Source organism: Meles meles, unplaced genomic scaffold (genome assembly GCF_922984935.1).
Source record: "Meles meles unplaced genomic scaffold, mMelMel3.1 paternal haplotype, whole genome shotgun sequence".
NCBI classification, from domain to species: domain Eukaryota; kingdom Metazoa; phylum Chordata; class Mammalia; order Carnivora; family Mustelidae; genus Meles; species Meles meles.
This window is the reverse complement of record NW_025721303.1, coordinates 107343-116427: the sequence shown is the minus strand read 5'-3', so window position 1 is coordinate 116427 and position 9085 is coordinate 107343.

The window sequence follows — 9085 nt, the reverse complement described above, 5'->3', positions numbered from 1 at the left end:
ATTAAGATATTATAACGTGCTTCAAGTTGTTTAGGTACAATTGTTTTTATCCAGCTTTATTGAGGACTAGTTGACAAGTAACATTGTAATATATTTTAATTGTACTACATGATGATTTGATATACATCATGAAAGGATTTTACCTATGAAGTCAATTAAGACATCCATCTAGGTGCAGTTATTAAAGGCATCCATTTGAGAATGAGTTTTTTTTTATTACAATTGATCTCATACATGCCTGCTTTCAAGTGCAAAGCTTTTGCAAGATTAGCCATGTACAGTGATGATATCATTTATGGTCTTATGACTTTCCTTGTTAAATTGGTAAACAACAGAAAAGATTTTGTAAAATTAAAATCCTGAAGGTTTTTTTTTTTTTTTTTTTTTTTTGAGAGAGAGAGATAGTGAGCAGCAGGAGGGGCAAAGGGAGAGGGAGAGAAGCAGACTCTCCCCGTTGAAGTGCAGAGCCTGACATGGGGCTTAGTCCCAGGACCCTGAGATCATGACCTGAGCCAACATCAAGAGTTGGACGCTTAACTGACTGAACCATCCAGGTGCCCCTAAAATCCTAGTTTTTGAGCAAATATCCTTAATGGGTATATAATATGGACAAAATGCATAGTGACTAGAAATGGAAATACTGCATAAAAATGATTGTCTATTCACTTCCCAAATTGAAGTAGTAAGACTAATACCATCTAGTCCCTTCATTTTAGGATACTTCATCCCCTTAACCAAGTACTATTGAAGCTCTAAAGATTGTTTAGTGAGTATGAGTAAACTGAACCTTTTCCAAATTTCCACAGTATTTTAACTGCAAAACCTGGGGACTTGATGAATTGAATTCTAGATTTACATTCACAAAAGACAAGAGTGCTGATTAGGAATCTCAGCTCTGGAATTTACTAATGCTATTAATCTCAGGAGAAACTAGTATTTAAAAAAAATAATGTATAATAGTTAATACATAAAGCATGATATGGCTTAGTTTGGCTTGTTAATGAGCTCTATAAGTGTGATAATGTATTTTGCTTTCTGCAATTTATATTTTGTATACAATATAGTTTGTAAATTATTTATCCATATGTATAGGAATAGTTTATTCATTTAACTGTTGCATAATATTCCATTGGTTGAATATTATCACAACTATATTGATAACAACTTAATTACTCACTCTCTTATCAGTGGACTTTAGGTTTCTATTTGTTTGTTTTAGTTTTTCTGCCATTATGAACGTTCCTGCAATGTGTATCTGATAACCACTAAAACAATTAATTAGAAGGGAAATCAGAAAATTGGGATATCAAATATTCTCCATTAAAACATAGAGCAAAATTATTTTCAAAGCAGAAGCTTTTCAGTTGATATACTTTAATAGAACCACCTTCTGAAGGGACCGAAGAGCTCTCTTTTTAAGCCAAGTGTTAACAATATTGATCAGACACTTAGTGGAATTTCATACTGAGTGTTACTATCTATGGGTCAAGAGAAATTTAAAAGCCTATACAGAACTCACAAGATCACAAAGTAAATTAATGCTTTGGAAAATAGGACCCAGTGTTAGATTCCACACCACGATTCTTTGCCTGTGAATAAAACTTTTTTAAAAATGATTGAAGTATGATGTATCAACTTACAAGAAACTCTCTTTTGCAAGAGACCACAATAATATGTCCTACTTGGGAGAATAAGCAATTATCTACATACTAAACTTCTCGGCATTATTCTCTATCCTGGCTTTCTATGATGCCAACTTGCATACTATATGGCCTGAATCCCTAATTGGTAGCATTTATTTAGGGTTATTAGCAAAGGACATTTAGAGGTGACTTTCATAATGAACATAGGAGTGCAAGATGGTGAAGGCCTGGGCCGACAAACCCTAATGAGGTTAACTAATCTATTTAATTAGTTTCTTTCAGTAGGGATGAAGGACTACTAAGTTCTGATGAGGCTTTAGACAGATGAGCTAGGAATATAGATTCTCTTTCAAGGAAGGAACTCAAGACTGGGACAGCACCTTGTGACCCCTCCCTGTACCTACTCCTCCTGCTTCAGGGCTGATATCTAACTGCAGGGGTGGGGAGGAGAGGGACGCTGAAGTTGGTGAATATTTATGCCTTCACTTTGTCAGATGTGTCTGTACAACAAATGGAACAAATGAATAATTATTTCAGTATATTAAATTATTAGGCAGACTTTTGTCAATGAGTCAAATGGAATAGTTCAAGTTAATTGAAATCTTTTGAGTGACTAGGTATTCTGGAATCCTCCTGAATCATTTCTTAGAATCTTTCCTCTTTAATTAAAAAAACCTGTTTTTAAAATAATCTCTCCTGAATGTTCAGTGATTCAACTACAAACACATTTAGCCACATAATTCATTATTATAAATGTTCATCTATAAACCTGGATATTTTAACTTTGTGTTACATTTAAAGATTAAAGACCAGTCTTAGACACACTATACCAAAGTTCTGGAATATTTGAGAGAGGAGGAAGCAGGCTCCCTGCCGAGCAGAGAGCCTAACACGGGGCTCCATCCCAGGACCCTGGGATCATGACCTGAGCTGAAGGCAGAGGCTTTAACCCACTGAGCCCCCAGGCGCCCCCATGCTTAAAACTTTTGATGACAAGTTTAAATGTTCCCCCGCCTATTTGAATATATTATAAAAATACTAGGTATTTTTGCATACTGTAGGTATAAGTAAAATACTTTTCTAAGTAAAGGACTCCATCAGACACTGATCACAATGATTTAGCTCAAAACTTGCAGAAGAAATAATTGCGTTTGGAATGAGACTAAGCTTTTAGCCAGTGTGTAACTATTTAAATCTTTTGAAAAATAAACTTGATTACACTCTTACTTATAATGTTTTATAAATTGAATTACATCATTTATATCTTAGAATACAAAAAAATAATGCAATAATGATATGACATGTAGAAATGTGAAAATTTGTTTGTTTTAATATATCCATGTTATCCATTACTGCTTATGTTGAAGGAAGATGGTTGCCATTGAGTTTGTCTCCAAATTTCTATTCCTCCATTGTCTAGACCCAACTCGCATTTTGGTTAATTCTAATTTAATTATTCCTTGAAGATTCTTTCTGAGATATTAGTTTGAACATGATGCATAAAAAGTATCCAACTTAAGACCTACCTAGGAAAGCTTTTGAACTTTCTGCAGTTAACTTCCTTGGTAATTTTCATAGTATACGCTTAGACATTCATTCGGAAAGTAACAACAGGTCATTTATATTCTTTCTTAAGAACTAATTTATTTGTGTAGTTGGAGAGAGGGCAAAATGGTAACCTTTAGAAAATGTGGTCTGTAGTGGAGTTAGGCAAACCACAAATTTCAATACAATGGTCAAATGTGAATTGAATAAGATGGAAATTTTTTATTCTTTAAGGTGTTCTTTAGTGTGAATTGATTTTCTTAAGGAAATATTTCAGCTGTCATTTTCAATATAAATATTTTAGACCATTTAAAGATAAAAAAAATAAAATAAAGATATTAAACTCATTGAGTTTTTTAAATTAAATTTTGCTTATTAGAGAAAATTTGGAAATAATAGAGAAATAAATTGCAAATACTAGGTAATTTCATCACCTAAAAAGAAGTAAATGAGAATTTTTAAATATTTCCATTTTCTTTTTATGCATAGATTTTTAAAATGCTGGGGCACCTGGGTGGCTCAGTAGGTTAAAGCCTCTGCCTTTGGCTCAGGTCATGATCTCAGGGTCCTGGGATCCAGCCCAGCATCTGGCTCTCTGCTCAGCAGGGAGCCTGCTTCCCTTCCTCTCTCTCTGCCTCCCTCTATGCCTGCTTGTGATCTCTGTCTGTCAAATAAATAAATAAATAAATCTTAAAAAAAAAATAAAATGAAATGCTTAAAAACATGAACCTCTATAGTTTTGTATCCTCTTTTCAGTTAAGTAGAATCATTTTTTGAATTGTAGTCATCTTTGTCTTCATGTCTTATCATCCACATAAGATATATTTATTGTTACTTAATCATCGATAAAATAGACAAACCATAATTACCTTTACAACCATGCTACTGCAGTATAAGCGCTATTGAATACTTTCTTAATAAAAAAGTAGCATAACTTTACAATGTTGAAAAGACTACCAAGAAATATTAGTTCCTTCTTGATACAGTTAAATTTTCAATGTTATTAATTTAAAGGAGTGTTCCTGGGAATTGAAAAAGGTCAGTGGGGGGCGCCTGGGTGGCTCAGTGGATTAAGCCGCTGCCTTCAGCTCAGGTCATGATCTCAGGGTCCTGGGATCAAGCCCCGCATCGGGCTCTCTGCTCTGCGGGGAGCCTGCTTCCTCCTCTCTCTCTGCCTGCCTCTCTGCCTACTTGTGATCTCTCTCTCTCTGTCAAATAAATGAATAAAATCTTTAAAAAAAAAAAAAGAAAAAAAAAAGAAAAAAGGTCAGTGGGGTCACTTCTAGTTTTAAAAGGAAAAATCTGTTACAACCTTTAAAATTTTTTTTTTTTTGCCATAAATAATGTCAAATGATTTTGGATGCCAGAAAATCTTATTTGATAGAATCAAAGATTTATTCCAAAAAGTAATTTTTTTCAGCATTAATTATTCATAATGTGAGTAAATTGTAATTTTTTAAAATTTCTCCTAGAAATTTATGCATTCACACCATTGATCATCAGGATAAGGGTTAAATACATTGTTTAGATATCAGTTTCTTGATGTTTTGAATAAATTTTTTGGCAGTTTCTTCTATTTCCTAGCTTGAGTATACAGTACGTGGCTAGCTTTCATCTCATTAAAACTCACACTATAGAAAAGATACCAGTATTTCCACTGAGAGTTATAGTAGTATCAGTTTTTGAAAAACCTCATCTCTCTATGTAAAACTATGCTGAGTTAAGAGTGAGGAATTTGCAAACTGTATAACTTCAAAGTAATTAGTGAGTTGTTCAGGGCTGCCCCTTGGATTTTTCTCTTTTTGGGAAAAACATCGGTGCCCGGAGACAGTTCAGTTTGGATATTCTACATTTAATGAATGACAATTTTAAATCCATTCCTTTTTAACACTTCCTGTAGAATTATATTTTAGATCCATTGAAGTTTGCAAATTCCTGCATATGGCATTAATAAATTATTCTTTCATTAAAAAATATTTTTAAATTTCTACTAAGGAAAAGCACTGTTGGGCTTTTCTGTGTTTTGTTTTAGGATTTAATTTATTAGAGAAAGAGAGAGAGAGCATGGAGGAGAGGGGCAGAGGGAGACACAGACTCCCTACTGAGCAGGGAGCCTGCCGTGGGCTAATGGGGCTGGATCCCAGGACTCGGATCATGACCTGAGCTGAAGGCAGATGCTTAACCAATTGAGCCACCCACACACCCCTTCCATGCTCTCTATGTTACTGTTCTTTTTTTTTTTTTTTTTTTTTTTTTTTTTTTTTTAAAGTGAACTCTGTTTTATTTCCCAAATCTATTCCCCTTCTCAGTGTAATTCTTTTTTTTTTTTTTTTTTTCAGCGTAACAGTATTCATTCTTTTTGCACAACACCCAGTGCTCCATGCAAAACGTGCCCTCCCCATCACCCACCACCTGTTCCCCCAACCTCCCACCCCTGACCCTTCAAAACCCTCAGGTTGTTTTTCAGAGTCCATAGTCTCTTATGGTTCGCCTCCCCTCCCCAATGTCCATAGCCCCCTCCCCCTCTGTTCTTAATAAATAAGTTGAATTCAAATTTATATTTTAGAATGAAGTTATTAAAAATGTGCTTGATTGAAATTATGAAGCCATTTTTATATCACTAATTCTTATTTTGAAAGAAGTGGTAATTTGGTAACGGATATCATTGTGATCTTTATACATTTTGAGGCCTGTTGTATGTATGTATACATTCATGTTTACACATATGTTTAAAATTATTTATGATTTTTAAAATTAGTGATAGAAAGTGGCTAGCACATAAACTTTAAAAAGGAACATTATCCTTTCAATTTATTTATTTATAAAGATTTTATCTATTTGAGAGAGCAAATAGATTTTTTTTTTTTTTACCAAGAAATGGGTATATAGGCTAAGAAGTAGACAAAGCGAGATAGGATTCCTGGTTTTGATGCTGAGCAAACAACTTTGGACCAATGACGAATCCTCTTTAAGTATTTTTATCCATAAAACGAAGAGGACAGTACCCTCTCATTCATAGGGTTGCTTTGAGAATATATCCAAAATTCTAAGCACAGAATATTCCTGCCTTCAAGAAATAGCGTTCACGTAAATAATCATAGGTGAAAGAAAGAGGTGAACTAGAAACAAACTGATGGTTATCAAAGGGGAGGAAGGTGAAGGGATGGGTAAAATCAGTGATGGGGATGAAGGAGGCACTTGCAATGAGGCACTGGGTATTGTATGAAAGTGTTGAATCACTATATTGTACACCTGAAACTAACATTATACTACATGTTAACTGGAATTTAAATAAAAACTAAATAGTGTTTACTATAATGCTAGATTTGCTTCACAAAATCGTATCTTTTTGGAGATACCTTTTATCTATTTGAGAGAGAGGGGAGAGAGAGGAAATGAGCAGGGTGAGTGGCAGAAGGAGAAGCAGACTCCCAGCTGGGCAGGGAGCCTGATGTGGGGCTGGATCCCAGAACCCTGGGATCATGACCTGAGCCGAAGGCAGACACCTAACCAACGCCCAGGCATCCCCTGTCTTTCCAATTTAAATTATTAGGTGATATAACCTATTCTTTCAAAATACTATATTGCTGCAGCAATTAACCTATTACTTGACTTGGCAGAGTGTTAACAGTCAGTTACAGTCTTGCTTTCTGTTCACGAAGCAATGACCACATGCAATCTCATGCTGACTTGTCTAGCTCTTTTTTTTTTTTAAGATTTTATTTATTTGACAGAGATCACAAGTAGGCAGAGAGGCAGGCAAAGAGAGAGAGAGGGAAGCAGGCTTTCTGCAGAGCAGAGAGCCCGTGCGGGGCTCGATCCCAGGACTCTGAGATCACGACCTGAAGGCAGTGGTTTAACTCACTGCTACCCAGGCGCCTTGACTTGTGTAGTTCTGAGTTTAATCATTTATTTTCCAAGGGAAGTCTGAATGCACAGGTTGTAATGGTTAGGCAAGGCTTCATGAAGGATTTGGGTATACTGTAAAGGGAAGAAGGAGTTGCTTGTGGCAGAGAGCAGAGCTGGGTTGCTTGATGGGAGCATCAGCCTGCAGAATAGTAAGTTCTGTAAGTAAGTAAGTATTGTAAGTAAGTATTGTAAGTAAGTACTGTAAGTAAGTATTGACAGGACAAGGAGAAAAGCTGCAAAGGGTGGCCTGGCCACAGAAGAACGCAGTCGAAAATGGCATTGTTCGATAGGGTGGGGGGTCAGTTTAAGGAGAAGCACAAAAGCAAGCTTCCATGGTTTCACTTGGTTCAGTGGTGAGCTACCAAAGGCTTTTGAAGTAAGGAATGGCCTGATGAAATATTGAAGGAAGAGTCAGCAGGGTGTGGAGAGAGCAAGGCCAGGATCAAATAATCCAGGGAGGAAGGGAAGGAAGGAAGACCCAGCTTACAGGGGTGACTGGCCCAGGACTTCGGTATGCAGGGTCAAGAGCATCAGCCTGGCACATGAACTTGTGTTTCCTCGGTTATTCTATAGGAAGAATACATTATGTTCATTTTAAAATAAGTTCAATATTTTATCACTGCAGGTTGCGTGTGGTTCTTGTGATTTTCTTTACCTGGAGTATGATTAAAAGAGGAGTAGCACTAGTGGGACTGTGGGATCTTTTAAGAGGCAGTGCTGGCTTCACTCAGCTAATCTCGGTCTGATTGTGGAAGGGAGGATCCTGAGTCTGAAAAACTGATGCTTGTTTGTGATACGGGCCCTGTAAGGTGACACATTCGTGGAGGAGGGTGTGTAGACATGTACAATTTGATCTTTTTTCCCCACCAATTTATCAGGATTTCTCACTTAGTGATTTTTTGTAGGCGGGAACAAGGCATTAAAGCCATTGATACCTATCTGACATGTATTACTAGGTAATTCAGCTAGGAAACAGAAATGCTTGTGTTACTACTAATTTCTTTACCAAATAACTGATAAGACAAAAAGCAGTGTTATTCCTTTTTCCCAGAGACTTAGGAGCAAAATACCTCATTGCTGATAAAATTTCAGGACACAAAGAACCGTTTCTTCCAACTTCAGAAATTTTCCCTTGAAGAACATGCAAAACTTCTACTTCTATTAAAATATTCATAGTACACATTTGTTTGAGAACTTCCAAAGCATTTCAAATACTTAACTCCTTTGATTGACCTGGGATGGAGAGCCTGTGAGAAAAATTTAAAACAAAGATTATGAATACATAGCTGATTCTTTTAAGTTTTGTTGAATCTAGCAATCAATTCAGATAGCATAGCAAATCATTTCAAAGGTAAAATAAATGTTTCATCAAGTTGAACCTTTATTTTTTCAGAATGGCTATGCGTATAGATAAATCTGAAGTGAAAAAGGAAGGAGGGAAAGAAGGAAGGGAAAAACGAAAGCAAAGCAAGCAGACAAGAATGTTCTGTTAATTTGTTTATGTTAACAGGCTCTATTCTTAATAAAAATTATTCTGGGGGCGCCTGGGTGGCTCAGTGGATTAAGCCGCTGCCTTCGGCTCAGGTCATGATCTCAGGGTCCTGGGATCGAACCCCGCATCGGGCTCTCTGCTCTGCAGGGAGACTGCTTCCTCCTCTCTCTCTGCCTGCCTCTCTGCCTACTTGTGATCTCTCTCTCTGTCAAATAAATAAATAAAATCTTAAAAAAAAAGATTTAAAAAAATAAAAATTATTCTGTTAACTGACAAATGGTAATTCCTCCTCCATTGTAAAAAATAAAAATTCTAGTAAAAAATTTTGTAGTTAGAAGACTGAAAATAAAAATCACAGAAATCTTGTGATTTATGTAGGTCCGATGATAAAGCCACCCATTAACTTCCTTTTGACCCCTTCTCTTCCCCTATGCTCCAAATTCAGGTATTTTTTTTTATGGTTTTATTTATGTGTGTGTGTGTGAGAGAGAGAGAA